This window comes from Hemicordylus capensis, chromosome 1 (genome assembly GCF_027244095.1).
Source record: "Hemicordylus capensis ecotype Gifberg chromosome 1, rHemCap1.1.pri, whole genome shotgun sequence".
Taxonomy (NCBI): Eukaryota; Metazoa; Chordata; class Lepidosauria; order Squamata; family Cordylidae; genus Hemicordylus; species Hemicordylus capensis.
In genome coordinates, this window is record NC_069657.1 from 137,161,608 (window position 1) to 137,174,487 (window position 12,880).

General features: G+C 41.9%; 1 protein-coding gene across 6 annotated transcripts in view; it reads right to left on the minus strand.

The window, feature by feature from the left end:
* Nucleotides 1–12,880, minus strand: part of SYT12 (synaptotagmin 12) — a 93,130-nt gene that overhangs the window by 64,039 nt on the left and 16,211 nt on the right. Inside the window, exon 1 of one of the 6 annotated variants that reach the window (XM_053286300.1) lies at nucleotides 1,908–2,090. The exons of the other annotated variants lie outside the window; for them this stretch is intronic. The gene's annotated coding sequence lies outside the window, so the exon portion shown is untranslated. Of the gene's footprint in view, nucleotides 1–1,907; nucleotides 2,091–12,880 lie in introns of those variants that run through there. 6 annotated transcript variants of the gene reach the window in all.

Below are 12,880 nucleotides of genomic sequence, written 5' to 3' on the forward strand. Positions count from 1 at the left end.
TCCCTTATGAGGAGAGGATCATGCTCCTCTAGCATAGTTCAGTTCAGATCTGCAATATGGAGATAATATAGGGTTTCCACATTAGCCTGTAGAAAAGAATGGGAGTCAAGATACACCCCTGGAAGAACTGATTCAAGCCCTTCAGAAAGGTAAAGCATCTGAGAAGGACATGATACTACCTGAAGTTTACATTCTGGATCCTGATTGGTGGGCTCCAATTTTGGTCAAATTGTTCAGCTACATGAATTGACTGGGTAACTTTCCAACTGTATAGTTATCCAGTGCTGTAGTGCCAATACCCCAAAAGGGGACTCATCAGATCCTAAAATTTACAGGCCTATATAAGTCTTCTTGATCTGGCCTCTAAGATACATATTCAGCATCTCCTACACAAACTGCAGTCACAGGAAAAGGAAAATGCTATTATCCATGAAGAATAGGCAAGCTGTAGGAAGGGTAGAAATACAGTTGGCCAGTCATATGTATTATCCCATACTCTTACTAAATATACAAAGAGCCCAAATGAGCACACATTTGCAGCTTTTATTGACTTCTCATCTGCCTTTGATCTGGTGGAAAGAGACCAGTTCTGGCATAAACTAACTGCAGCTAACTGATAAACAGCTGTTGTGGCTCATTCGGATTCTGCACCAAGAAAATGTTATGCAGGTGAGAGAACTGGGTTACACAGTGCCATGAAAGAAACCATCCTCATTAATCCAGGGTTAAAACAGGGCTATATTTTGGCTCCCTTTCTTTTTAATATATGTGTCAATGACATTGTTACCAGGATGACAACCCTCTCCTTTTTTGTTTCCTCTGTTGGAAATTGTAAAGTAGCAGTCTCGTTCTACACTGATGATCTGGTTTTGTTCTCCCTAAACAGAATAGGACTAAAGAGAATACTGGCCAGTTTTGGACACTATTGGAAGAACAACAAGTTGTTGGTTAATAACCAAAAATCCAAAGTAATGATTTTTTGGGGGGAAATCCCAGACCTTTAAATGGACACTGGGCAGCCATTTCTTGGAGCAGGTTGGCTCCTTTAAGTACCTGGGACTGAATTTTGATGATAAACTTAACTGGAAACATCATCTAGCAGCCACTAATCTATCTAATGCTAGGTGCATTACTCAGCTGCAGATTCTTTTTTCTTTTTTTAAAGAGGAGGTCAATTAGTGAATCTTGCTCTTAAGGCTTATATTGCCACAGCCCTAGCCCAAATGTTATATGGAGCAGTAATGGGGGATGGGACTAAAGCAGACCTAGAGATTCTTCAGAATAAACTCCTAAGGAACGTTTCAAGGAACACCATCTGCCTGAACTAGAGCAGAACTGTGGTTGTCATGAACCTTAGCCAGAATACACCTGTACTACTTACCTTTTTGGTGTAAGCTGAACAGCATGGAAGATGCCAGACTTACTAAACAGTGCTGGCTGAAACAACTAAGAGAAGGAGGTTGGGATCAGCAATGTCACAATCCATTGAGGAAATATACCTTTTCTATGGAAGAGAATACCTGTCTATTCATCATCATTGTGCGCTGAGAAACTGGGCCTTTGATCAAAATGCTAGAGAGGACAGAGTAGTGAAGGCAACTCACATTTTTCAGTCTAGTTTTCTGAAATCAAGAAGAATAATTCCATGGCATTTTATAAGCCTAACTCACTCTCGGATACTTAGGGCCTTTACTGAGCTTAGATTTCAAGTGATGCCAACCGTTCAAATCCCCATTCAGCCATGAGACTTGGTGGGTGACTCTGGGCCAGTCACTTCTCTCTCAGCCTAACCTACTTCACAGGGTTGTTGTGAAAGAGAAACTCAAGTATGTAGTACACTGCTCTGGGTTCCTTGGAGGAAGAGCGGGATATAAATGTTAAAAGACAAAACAAAACAAACTACCTACCTTGACGAAAAATATCTGGGCATCCCTTGGGTAGAACAGAAATGTATTTATGTGCATTTGTAACCATCTGGAAGATGTTACATTATTTGTTTGTCCTCTGTATGCCAATCCAAGGAGGAAATTTATGTTACCTTTTCTCCTGCAACGCCCAGACCAGAGTTTACAGGATATTGTAGTGGGCCTGCTAAATAACAATCAACCATATATTAGTTATATAGTTTCCTTATTTGCTCTAGCAGCAAAGAAATTACAGGTTTGTTACATTAAAAATCTGAATAGTTAATCATGGTGTTATTGTTTAAGAACTAAGATCTGCACTGGAAGTGTTGATTTTATGACAACCTAGTGAGGTGGGTCTCACAATCCACTGCATTAGTCACTTGTACATAGTGTTGTGTTTTGTGGAAATGCTTTATTAAAATCTGCTTCTCAAGCAGGTCATCCAGGATTAGAGGTCCCTGATTGCTGGAACCTTGCAAAAGCACTACACTATTACATGGCAATGGGGGAGGTCTGATTTATTTTTCATTCCTAAAGGCTCTCTCTTTGTTTTCTGAAGAAGAATTACTGCATTGTTCCATTCCATGTCCAGGTGATGAATGGCACTGTAAGGATTTTCCTAAGACTTCCCTGCTTAGCTCCTATATTTTTGAACAGTCAATGACCCCAGTATTTTTCATCAAGAAGCTCCATCAGGATTTTTCATCACAACTTTTAGTGAGTGCACTCACTGCATATTCAGAAGTGTGGGGTCAGACAATCCTCAAACATAAGGCTCCTCTGTCTCAGCATTTCACAGTCTTCTAAGTAAAGACTGGACTGAGACCCAAAAGCAGTGGATTTAGTAATGGGTTCTGTTGTAAGAACCTCAAAATGCAATGACAGACAACTTTGCTGCATCTCAAGCCTCTCTCTCCCACCCCATCTGTAACATTTAGCAGGGCAGTAGGGCTTTTCTTTTCTTTCTTTCTTTTACCAATCCACAACATTGTTTAAAAGCATGATATAACTTTCAGAACTGTTGATGTCTCTGGTTTTCAAAACTCTCCACAAGTTCTGCAGCATATCAAGTGCCTTTGGTAGAACAAGAGACAAACAAAAGAAACTGATTGTTCAAGGTAATAATCAAGATAGAAGGTCACTGAATACTTCATTCATGGAATTATGAAGGTTTCATAATTTTCTTTTTGTATTTTAAACAAAATAGCATACTCTGGTCATAGTTAAGCATCTTGAAGTCCCAAGATCTTAAACACCTGCTTAACTTTCTCCTGCTGAAAACAACAGGTAAAGTGCACTCTATGTTTCCATATGGCTGAAAATCACCTTTCTGCTACAGAGATTGATCTTAAAGCCATTAGTTTCCAGTGAACTCAATCCTACAAGAAGGATGATTGAAGAATCTGTACTCCAAGCATGCAATATAATTTCCTTAGCCAAGTCAGTATTTCAATCCAAACAGCAAAGTAAATCACAGTTTCCTAGGGTCTGATTCTTCAGAGAGACACCTGAGGTTGGTCATGAAGGACTTACAGGAAGCTAATTTGATTTAACAGCAATTAGGTGCCAGGTTATAGAAGATAGGAAAATGACATCTGCTTGATTAGGAATGATTCATTTACAAACCCTGAATTAGAGGAAAAATAGGAATGCTGATTTTACATTAAACTTGAGTATGAAAAGAAGACAAGATACTTAGGGGGAGGGTGCATGACATATCCTCACCCAAGAATTTTTGAAATACCAAAATATGCATCTGCCTACAACTCAGATGGAACTTATTTTAGAAACCACATTTTTTTCCTCTTGTCACAGAGCACCATATTCTCTAAACAAAGTTCTAATAAATTCAAATTACATTACACATTGAACTCTTTTCACTGAATAAGATGGAAAGTACTGTGCTAGTCAAACTATATGAACAGATTCCAGTGCACAGCATCCAGACTAATGTTGCAAGCATGATTATTTCTGAGCTCCCTCTTCTCTCTGCTCTCCCCAATATATGTTCCTGAAGGTCCCCCAGCAGAGGGAAGGGGGGGTTCAGTAGAAATTATTACACACAGGCAACATTCTAACACAAGGGCAGCATTAATTCTGGATGCTGCTCAATATTAGGTACAGATTCAGTATCCTGCGCACCTAGTAAGCAAGCAGATACTGTTCTTATCACACAGAGACAGAGTAAGTGTATGCTATTAAGAAGACAATCTGACATGGATATCCAACTAAGCATCTAGCTTGGTCTTTAGCAATGTGGACTTTTAGCCCATGCAATGGCCTTCCGTTTCAGTGCAGCCTCCGCAATGGCAATATATTATTGTCAGCAAGTTTACCCTGTGAACTAGTTTTAGCCTTTAGAAAACAGGAACTTGTAAATTGCACTGATGTGAGGAAATATTTATGATTTCTAAAGAGAACATTTCTTACCATACTTCTAGTTTTAATAAGCAGCAATTTGAACCTCTGAAAGGAAAAAACAACAACAAATACATAGGCAACCAGGCACACTGATTATTTCAGAGCTCTTCTTGCATAGCTCCTGACAGATCAACCCACTGCTCCTTTCCCATCCTCCCATTAAGACACTAACTCCATTATGGTGTTTTCTAACTCCATTGTACACATTACTCCCTTCCTCACCTTGTCCAAATCCGATGACCACCTTGCTGTCTTGCCATTTAGCTTATCTCTCCATCACTTGCCCCATTTTCCACATGCAAATGACTCTGCATCAGATAATATACAGCATAGTCATTGAGTATGAAATTGGCTTCATTTAGGTCACTGCAAAACAGATATTATGCCAGGGCTTGCAGATGGCATCCTCCAACAAAACCTGCTGACTATTGCTATGGCCTGGAGGAGCAGTCTCCCATGAAATATGGGTAATGTGCTCTAACACCTACTACACTTAACTAGGGTTTGTTTTCAATGCAATACATATTAAGGGGCATGAAACCTGTAAAATGGGGGAGGGATGAACTGCTTGGAAAATCCCTCTCCCCAGTGATTACTTCCAGGGAAAAATAGAAGCTTCAGCACCATTTGCCCCCACTGGGCAGAGGAACTTGGACTCAGAGATGATGTGCCAAAAACCATCAAATAGGTGTGACTACTCAGAGACCATGAAGAAGAAACACCTTCCTACCAAGTGATAAGAGGCTACCAGGAGAGGGATTCCCTGGCCTCTTGGGTAGCATAGACTGCACACATGTAGAGGTTCTTGGCCCAGCTGGGAGGGACAAGGAATACACTACTGCAAGTAGTGCAACAGCATGGTGTTGCAACCGGTTGTTGATTCCATGGGCCACTTCATGGATGTCTACAATGGCACCTCGGGGCACTTGCATGACACAGCCATCTTCTGGACATAGACCCTCGTTGAGAAACTGCACAACAGGACTTTCGCCAGTGCTCCCACCACCACTGTGAGCAGCATACAAGTCAAGCCAGTGATTCTGAGAGACCAGGAGTATGCCCTCCAGCCATGGATGATTACTCCTTTCCATGCACCTCAGAACACCATGCAGAGGAACTACTACTAATACTGTACTATCACAGCAGAGGCAGGATGGTGGTTGAGAGGGCTTTTTGGCAGGCTGAACGTTTGGTGGCATGCGCTGTACACCTTGCTGGATGTGGAAGAGGAGCTGGTTCCTGACATCATCGTGGCGCAGTATCCTGCACAACATCTGCGAGTCCTGTGGAGAGGTCCTCCTGGAGAACCCTGCAGGATCAGCAGGGACAGAGAATGAATCGGTAGGTGAAGCCCAAGAGGAGAGTGAGGGTTAGCCCGCCAGCAGCAAAAGGGGAAGAAGCATGGGCTATCAGATAGGTCTTCTGCCAATACCCATAAAACATTCCCACCCACCCCCTGTTTCTCAAGAGTTGTAATAACTCCTAACTATCCTAACCCTCTTTAAAATCCCTTGGAGTAACCAGATGCTTAACGACACACACCTGATAATTTCACAGCTTGTCAAAGACCCCCCCCTCACCACACCTGTCTGCAACTTTTTATTATAGTAAAGTTCATCAGTGCTGCTTACAGGTCTGTGAGTTGTGTGTTTCTTGCATGAGGTTGCAGCGGGGAGAGGAAGCCACAGAAACAAAGGGGAGGTGGGCTTGGAGTAAGCATGAAGCTGTGGGCTGAGGGGACCGAGGAGAGGTGGACACAAGCAATAAGATGTGACTTTAAGCAATACGCCCCTCCTCACTGCAATGGGAGTGGCGGTGGAGGTAGTGGGAACGGTATTCTAAATGCCATGCTCCCTCCAGAATGATCAGGAAGGGGGAATTGCCACCTTCTTCTGACATCTTGGGACACATGGGGGAAAGCGACAGTTAACCCACCTTTCTGGTTAATTGTGGCCACTTTATTTGCAAAGCGGTTACAAGAAAGCACTATGCTGACAAGGAAGCTGTGAGCAGCCCATCTCTGTATAGCTGTGCCATGGCTAGGCTCCAACCCCCAAGAGCAGCCAAGGGCAGGTGAAACGAACCAAAGCAGCTTTTGTGCAGCTTTTCCACACCCAGACCAAGCTAGCAACCAATGGTAAGAGAAGAAGTGATGGGGTGAAGCACTGCCAGGAGTCAGGCAGACCTGGAACTCTAGGATTGTGTTTGGGAGGACCCAAACAAACCTCAGCAGCCAAAACAAACAATGCTGTTGCTGATTGTCTGCAGAGCGCATCTCAGCTTGTTTTTAGAAGCTCAGTTAAAATAATACTTGGCTCCACATTGCATCTGACAGGGTCCAGTGAGTAAAAGAGACAGAAATGGATGAGGGGGGGGAGGAGGGGGCAACCATATCACAGGCTGATCTGCAAAGCCATCTTCACACAGCAGCAACTACAGCCTTAGCAGTGTCACAAGCACTCTTAGAAATGTTAATACCAGCTAATGGAGAAAGAAGAGCCAAATGGATGAAACAAAATTCCTAATTGCACTGAAGTGTTTTTTGTTTTGTTTTTAAAAAATACCACCACCACAAAGCCATCAGTCAAGCAGCTCATGGTTGTGGGTGTTAAATCAGAGTTTATTTTGTTTATCAACGGTAAATCACAGAAAACCACGAGTAACAGAAGGAAATAAAACTGAGCCATTGTCATTCCTGCCACCTAAAAGAAACATTAACCACACTATTCTGAACAAGTCCTGCCTTTGTTCATCATAGATATACTATAATGTATGGGTCAGTTCATAAACACATGAACATAACTTTAAAATTATTGCCAGCTGAGGCTGTAACCTAGTTTCACTGAAAAGCAACTGTTTTCGAGTTGATGTGAGGTGACATAAAGCTGTCTGTGATGTTTGACCTGCAATACGTCATTCACATTTGCTAGCCAGGTTCATCATCAAATCTGAGGAGTATCCATGTGTGAACTAGGCCTATATTAAGATTCTGACTGGAAAAAACCTTAGGGCTGCAGATGATTAATCTTTCAAATCTAAAGCCATTTCTTCAGATTTTCCACCTAGGAAGACAGATATTCTTAAAGGGCCCTACCACTATTTTTTAATGAATAGGGATGAAGGAAACAGTCAAAAGTGAAAAGCATAAGCTAAAGAGGTTTCAGAAGTTGGAGTCATTCAGGCTGCAATTCTAGGCATATTCCCCTAGGTAATATGAACTCAATGAAACTTACTTCTAAGTAAATGTGCAGCGGATTCATACCTCTGTAAAATTATGAAATAAGAAACCTGGTAACTCTGAGCTGTGCTCCATTTAAGAATAAGCCCTTGATTTGGATCCAGAGATTAGGAGCAATTTGATGCTCAGGGAACGGAGCTTTTTTCAACCCTCCTGCCACTCCCAGCAGCCCATCGAAAGCAAGTCCTGGGATTGGGGAACCCTGAAGAATAACCGGGGGTATGGCAGAAATTCCACCGCCCCCTTGTCTAAGTGTAAGTGCTATTCTGTTCATGCAAATGCTAGTCAGGATCCAACCCAATGGTTCTCAAGATTAGCTCACTGGGGAGACTACTTACTTATATTTGTGATTATCAGGTTTACGAAAGAGCTCTTGGAGAGCCCAAAACTCAGTTGATGCAAGAACACTTAGCACACATCTCAGCATTGTAAGAATAGTTTTCTGAAAATAATACACACGCATATACTGCTATTTGAGATGTTTTATAGAAGTGTATGGAACCCTACAATGTGTTGTTCATAAATGTATAAACATATAATTTTAGTGTATAAGTGTAGCACAAATGTGGAGATATTTCCCACTTTGCCATGAGCTGATATTTAGGATAAGTTTTAGTCAAGTCATTTTATTACATGTAAACACAATATGCAAGTGCCCAGAACATAAGCAATGCCCAGAACTGTCCTTGGTACTGAAATGTGTGTCTATGCCAGACTAGAACAGTCGAAAGAGGAAGAGGAAAGATACCAAAGAATCTGACTTCATTCACTTTAAATGAAATCATTACCGTATGTTTAGGGGATTTCCATGATTCATTCACCCAAACCCTTTATCTGTCTTCCCCAAATGAAATTAAGCCTAAGCAAATGTAACTGCATCCACTCCCTTTCCTTTTATGTTACTCTTATTGCTCCCATTCCCTCCACCTCTCTATAAGATTGCAACTCTTGTCTCTCTTCTCAGTGTTGTAAGCTCCTTGGGTCCAGGGGCCTGTCTTTTCTTTGTTATTCAGTAAGGTACCAGCTATATAATTAACCAAAAATCGAGTTTTTAAATGTACTGACCAAGTTACATCCTAATGTTGTGTGCATGCAGTGAAAGGATGCCCGGCTGCAGCAATAGCATTCCCACTTTGAGAATGTAGGTGCTTGCATAGGGTAGGGGCAATTTCTGCCAATCTCCCCTTCCCGTGGAAGTGCTCTGACCAATGTACAATTGTGTCCCTCAGGGCTGTGTGACCCTCAGGGACATATTTTCAGTAGTCACTAAGGGGTTCAAAAAGAAGGGGAGATTGACAAAAAATGTTCCTCCCATGGTGCACACATGCAGCATCAGTTCTTTAGTCTGGATGTCAGTCACTAACTGTGCCCCTCCCCAGGTGCATCTGCTTTGAGAACTTAACCCAAATGGCTTCCCAACCCTGGATTAACACAGTAAGCACACAAGATGAGCCTCAAATACATTGCCTTCAGCCAAGGGAACAAAGTCATCAAGGAAATTCAGACTACAGACTGTCCTAAATACCCTCCTATGATTTGTAATGTGAGTAGGGTTGGCATCTTGAATGTTTTTCAACTACATCTCAGTGCTAGACAACACAAAATTAGATGTATAGCCTGGCCAGATAATAAGGCTTGTGTTGGATATCAAAGTCTTCCTTTTCTCATTAATCCTCAAGAGCAACCAATGAAGTACCTCACCATACTATTGCTATGATACAGATTGGAAAGGCTGGTAAGAAATTTGGCCAGGCATGGCTAGGGCTTGCTGGGGCATTAGAGGCCCTGTGGCATCAGTGTAGCAATCCAAATTTGTGGACCAGGCACAAAAGATTCCTAACGTTCCTTTGCACTAGCTAACTATTATAATAAAAGGCTTCAGGTAAGAGTAGCAGAGTAGCTCAGGATGAAAATAAAACTGAAAGGTATTAATAGCACAAATTCACATTATTATGTGAAAAGGAAAAAGAAACTCCTGCAGGAAATTGCAGTATTTTCCATTTCCTTTTCCACTGAGCTGTTTCATTTCATGATTTGCCTTCAAGAGCCCCACAGAATCAATGGGAGGGGGGCTGGATTAAAAAATGACAGACAAAAAAGACTTTTCTCTCTCCCCTAAAGAGTGGGGACACAGATTTTCAACTGGGGAATACCAGCATAACTTCACCATCTTATGCTCATTTGTAGCATATTGTTTTGCCTAAAAAGGAAGCTTTTCTACTTTCCAATTCTAGAGCTCCTTGTCACTCAGTGGAATAGCCCTCTTGGCTTATCCACAGTGATGGTCGGGTTACTGAGAAAGCTCTGTATTCATGTCCTGAAGCAACATTATTTAATACTGACAATTTGTGTCACCAGTAGTTGCACTAAAGCACCAGTGGAACCCATGGCGGCTGATGAAAATCTAATGAAGACTAAGGTGATTTGAGACAGAGTCTCATTAATTTTCTTTATGAGCTGCTGTAGACTGGATAATGGTGACAGGCAGGGCTAAACAAAGCCAGGGAAATCACATTCCATTTGCAGAAGAGAAATAATAACTTTTTTGAAACAGAAGGTGAGAAAAAACAATCAAAGGCAAGAACAAAGACTTTCTGGAACAAAGAGACAGCAAAAATGTCACCATGATACAACCGTGATTAAAACTAGGGTACCATGCTTTAATAACTGGTAGATTAATCAGCTTATTGATAAGAGCAAGTTCTGATCAATGGAGGCAAATGGTTGGGGCTAAGAAGAAAGGACATTCTGGTTCTGGTGTAATACTGCAACAGGAAATTTAAAAAAATAGGTAGGCTTTTTTCCTAACAATGTTGGAAATGTATGTTTATTAAATTTTAAGTTATCTCATATTTACTTCAATAATCTTTTTAAAATCCTATACTCAAGTTTGGATAAAATTTTAAATATATTACATCAATCAATTGAAAGGTAGTGATTAACCAACTAAAAATATTGAATTAGTGGACAGCCCTAACAAAGAATGCAATCCTAGACACATTTAGTTCAGAGTATATGCCATTCAACTCAGAGGGACTTACTTCCTAGTAGAAATGCATACAGGGTTGGTCTGTAGTTGACCAATCCCACCAATCATTTGTTTGTGGTTGAAAATTGAAATCGGACTAGCAGCAAACATTCAATGTGGAATTCCTCCAGCCAAATGAGCCCCTTTGCGGGATGTCTTTTCTTTTTTCAGTTTTATAGCTAGATAGTTAAACAAAAACACTATTTATTCCAACAGTTCCTCAGGCCTAGTTCTCCTCAAATTCATTGAAATTACACCCAGATTCTTGAACTGAAGTTCGTTCCTGTGACAAATTTATAAAATACCTGAATTTTATTATTACAAATCAATGATGGCTTTCTTTTTTTAAAGTTCTGAAATCAGATTCTTCTGTTGGAATGTAAACCATTATAGGCCCTATATACTAAATTCTCGAGAAGACAGATCTGGCCACAGTTACCCATGCCTTAGTCACATCACGGCTGGATTATTGTAATGCACTCTACGTGGGGCTGCCCTTAAAGAATATCCGGAAACTACAGCTAGTACAAAACACAGCAACTAGGGTTTTATCTGGAGCTGCCCGGTGGGAACACACCACGCCTATTCTGAAAGACTTGCACTGGCTGCCAGTTCGTTTCTGGGTCCAATTCAAGGTGCTGTTTTTGACCTTTAAAGCCCTTAACGGTTTGGGCCCGGGATACCTGAGGGACCACCTGCTCCCAGGGGTTGCTGCCCACTTGACGAGGTCATCTGAGGGGCTCTGCTCCGGATGCCGACAATGAGGGAGGCTCAGTTGACATGCACATGGGACAGGGCCTTCTCTGTTGCTGCCCCCAGACTCTGGAATGCTCTCCCGGTGGGTATCTGCTCCTCAGTCTCAATCACAGTTTTTAGAAAGCATGTCAAATTGTGGCTTTTTACCCAAGCTTTTATATGATTGTCTCCACTGCTGCTTCTTGTATTTTGTACTGTTTTTATGTTTTAATTTAATTTTTTAAAATCAGATTTGTTTTTAATTTTTTTAGCTCAATATTTTAATGTGCCTTTTTTATAATCTTGTTTTTAAATTTTATTGGGAGGAGAACTGGTCTTGTGGTAGCAAGCATGACTTGTCCCCTTAGCTAAGCAGGGTCAGCCCTGGCTGCATATGAATGGGAGACTAGAAGTGTGAGCACTGGAAGATATTCCCCTCAGGGGATGGAGCCACTCTGGGAAAAGCAGAAGGTTCCATGTTCCATCCCTGGCTTCTCCAAGATAGGGCTGAGAGAGAGTCCTGCCTGCAACCTTGGAGAAGCCGCTGCCAGTCTGTGAAGACAATGCTGAGCTAGATAGACCAATGGTCTGACTCAGTATATGGCAGCTTCCTATGTTCCTATGAGCCGCCTTGGGATTTTCTTAATGAAAGGCGGGGTATACATTTAACAATAAATAAAAATAAATACATCTGTTTTCCCGTTTGTTGGAAGATCATGTTTGTCACCTACAAAGTTATTTATACGTACTGTTTACAAGTGATCTGGGTGCAGCTATAACTGAACAGGGGGGCAATATCCCTGGAGCCCTGCCGCTGTGAGAGAGGGAGGCCTTCAGCGGACCGATGGTTCACTCTTCTGTAGCAAAAACTGAGGGGTGGAGGGAGATGAAGTAGACAGAAGGCCTGGGGCAGGGCCCATCTTCACTTTTTGTCCCAGGGCCCACTACAAACTTGCTAAGCTCCTGCTCCTAGATATTGATAGAACAACAATTATACATGTGGCCCTTGTTCTCTGCGAGGGCTCCATTCTACAACCACAGATAACAAGACCTTGTGTGAATGGAAATTGGGGGATTAGGCTCTTCCTTTGGGGTCAAAAAAAGGGCAAAAAAAGCAGGGAGGAGGCAGAAATAATGTACTGTGTCATGCTCTCCTGTTCTCCAGCCATCCCCCCAAACTCCCAGTTTCGTCGATTTTCCGCAAATAATCACGGGGTGGGGGTGGGGTGAAAAAAAATGGCTCAATTCAGCAAAATGGTGAAGTGACCTCCGAGGTCATTTCTAGCCACCCAGGAACTAGGGATAGGCAAGTTTTAACTATTTTTGTATCTGTGAAAAATGAGGCCGGGACTCCATTGCCTGACCACGGATACGCGAAACCACAGGTGGCACGATCATGGATAGTGAAGGCTGCCTGTATCAGCAGTAGTAGTAGCAGTCAGCATGGAAACTTGCATAGTGTTATGACTCTCCAGCACAGAGACTCTGACACAGGTTGTTTTCTTGCTATGTAAAGCCCAGGGAAAATAGTTCTTCCTGTCTTCAAAATGG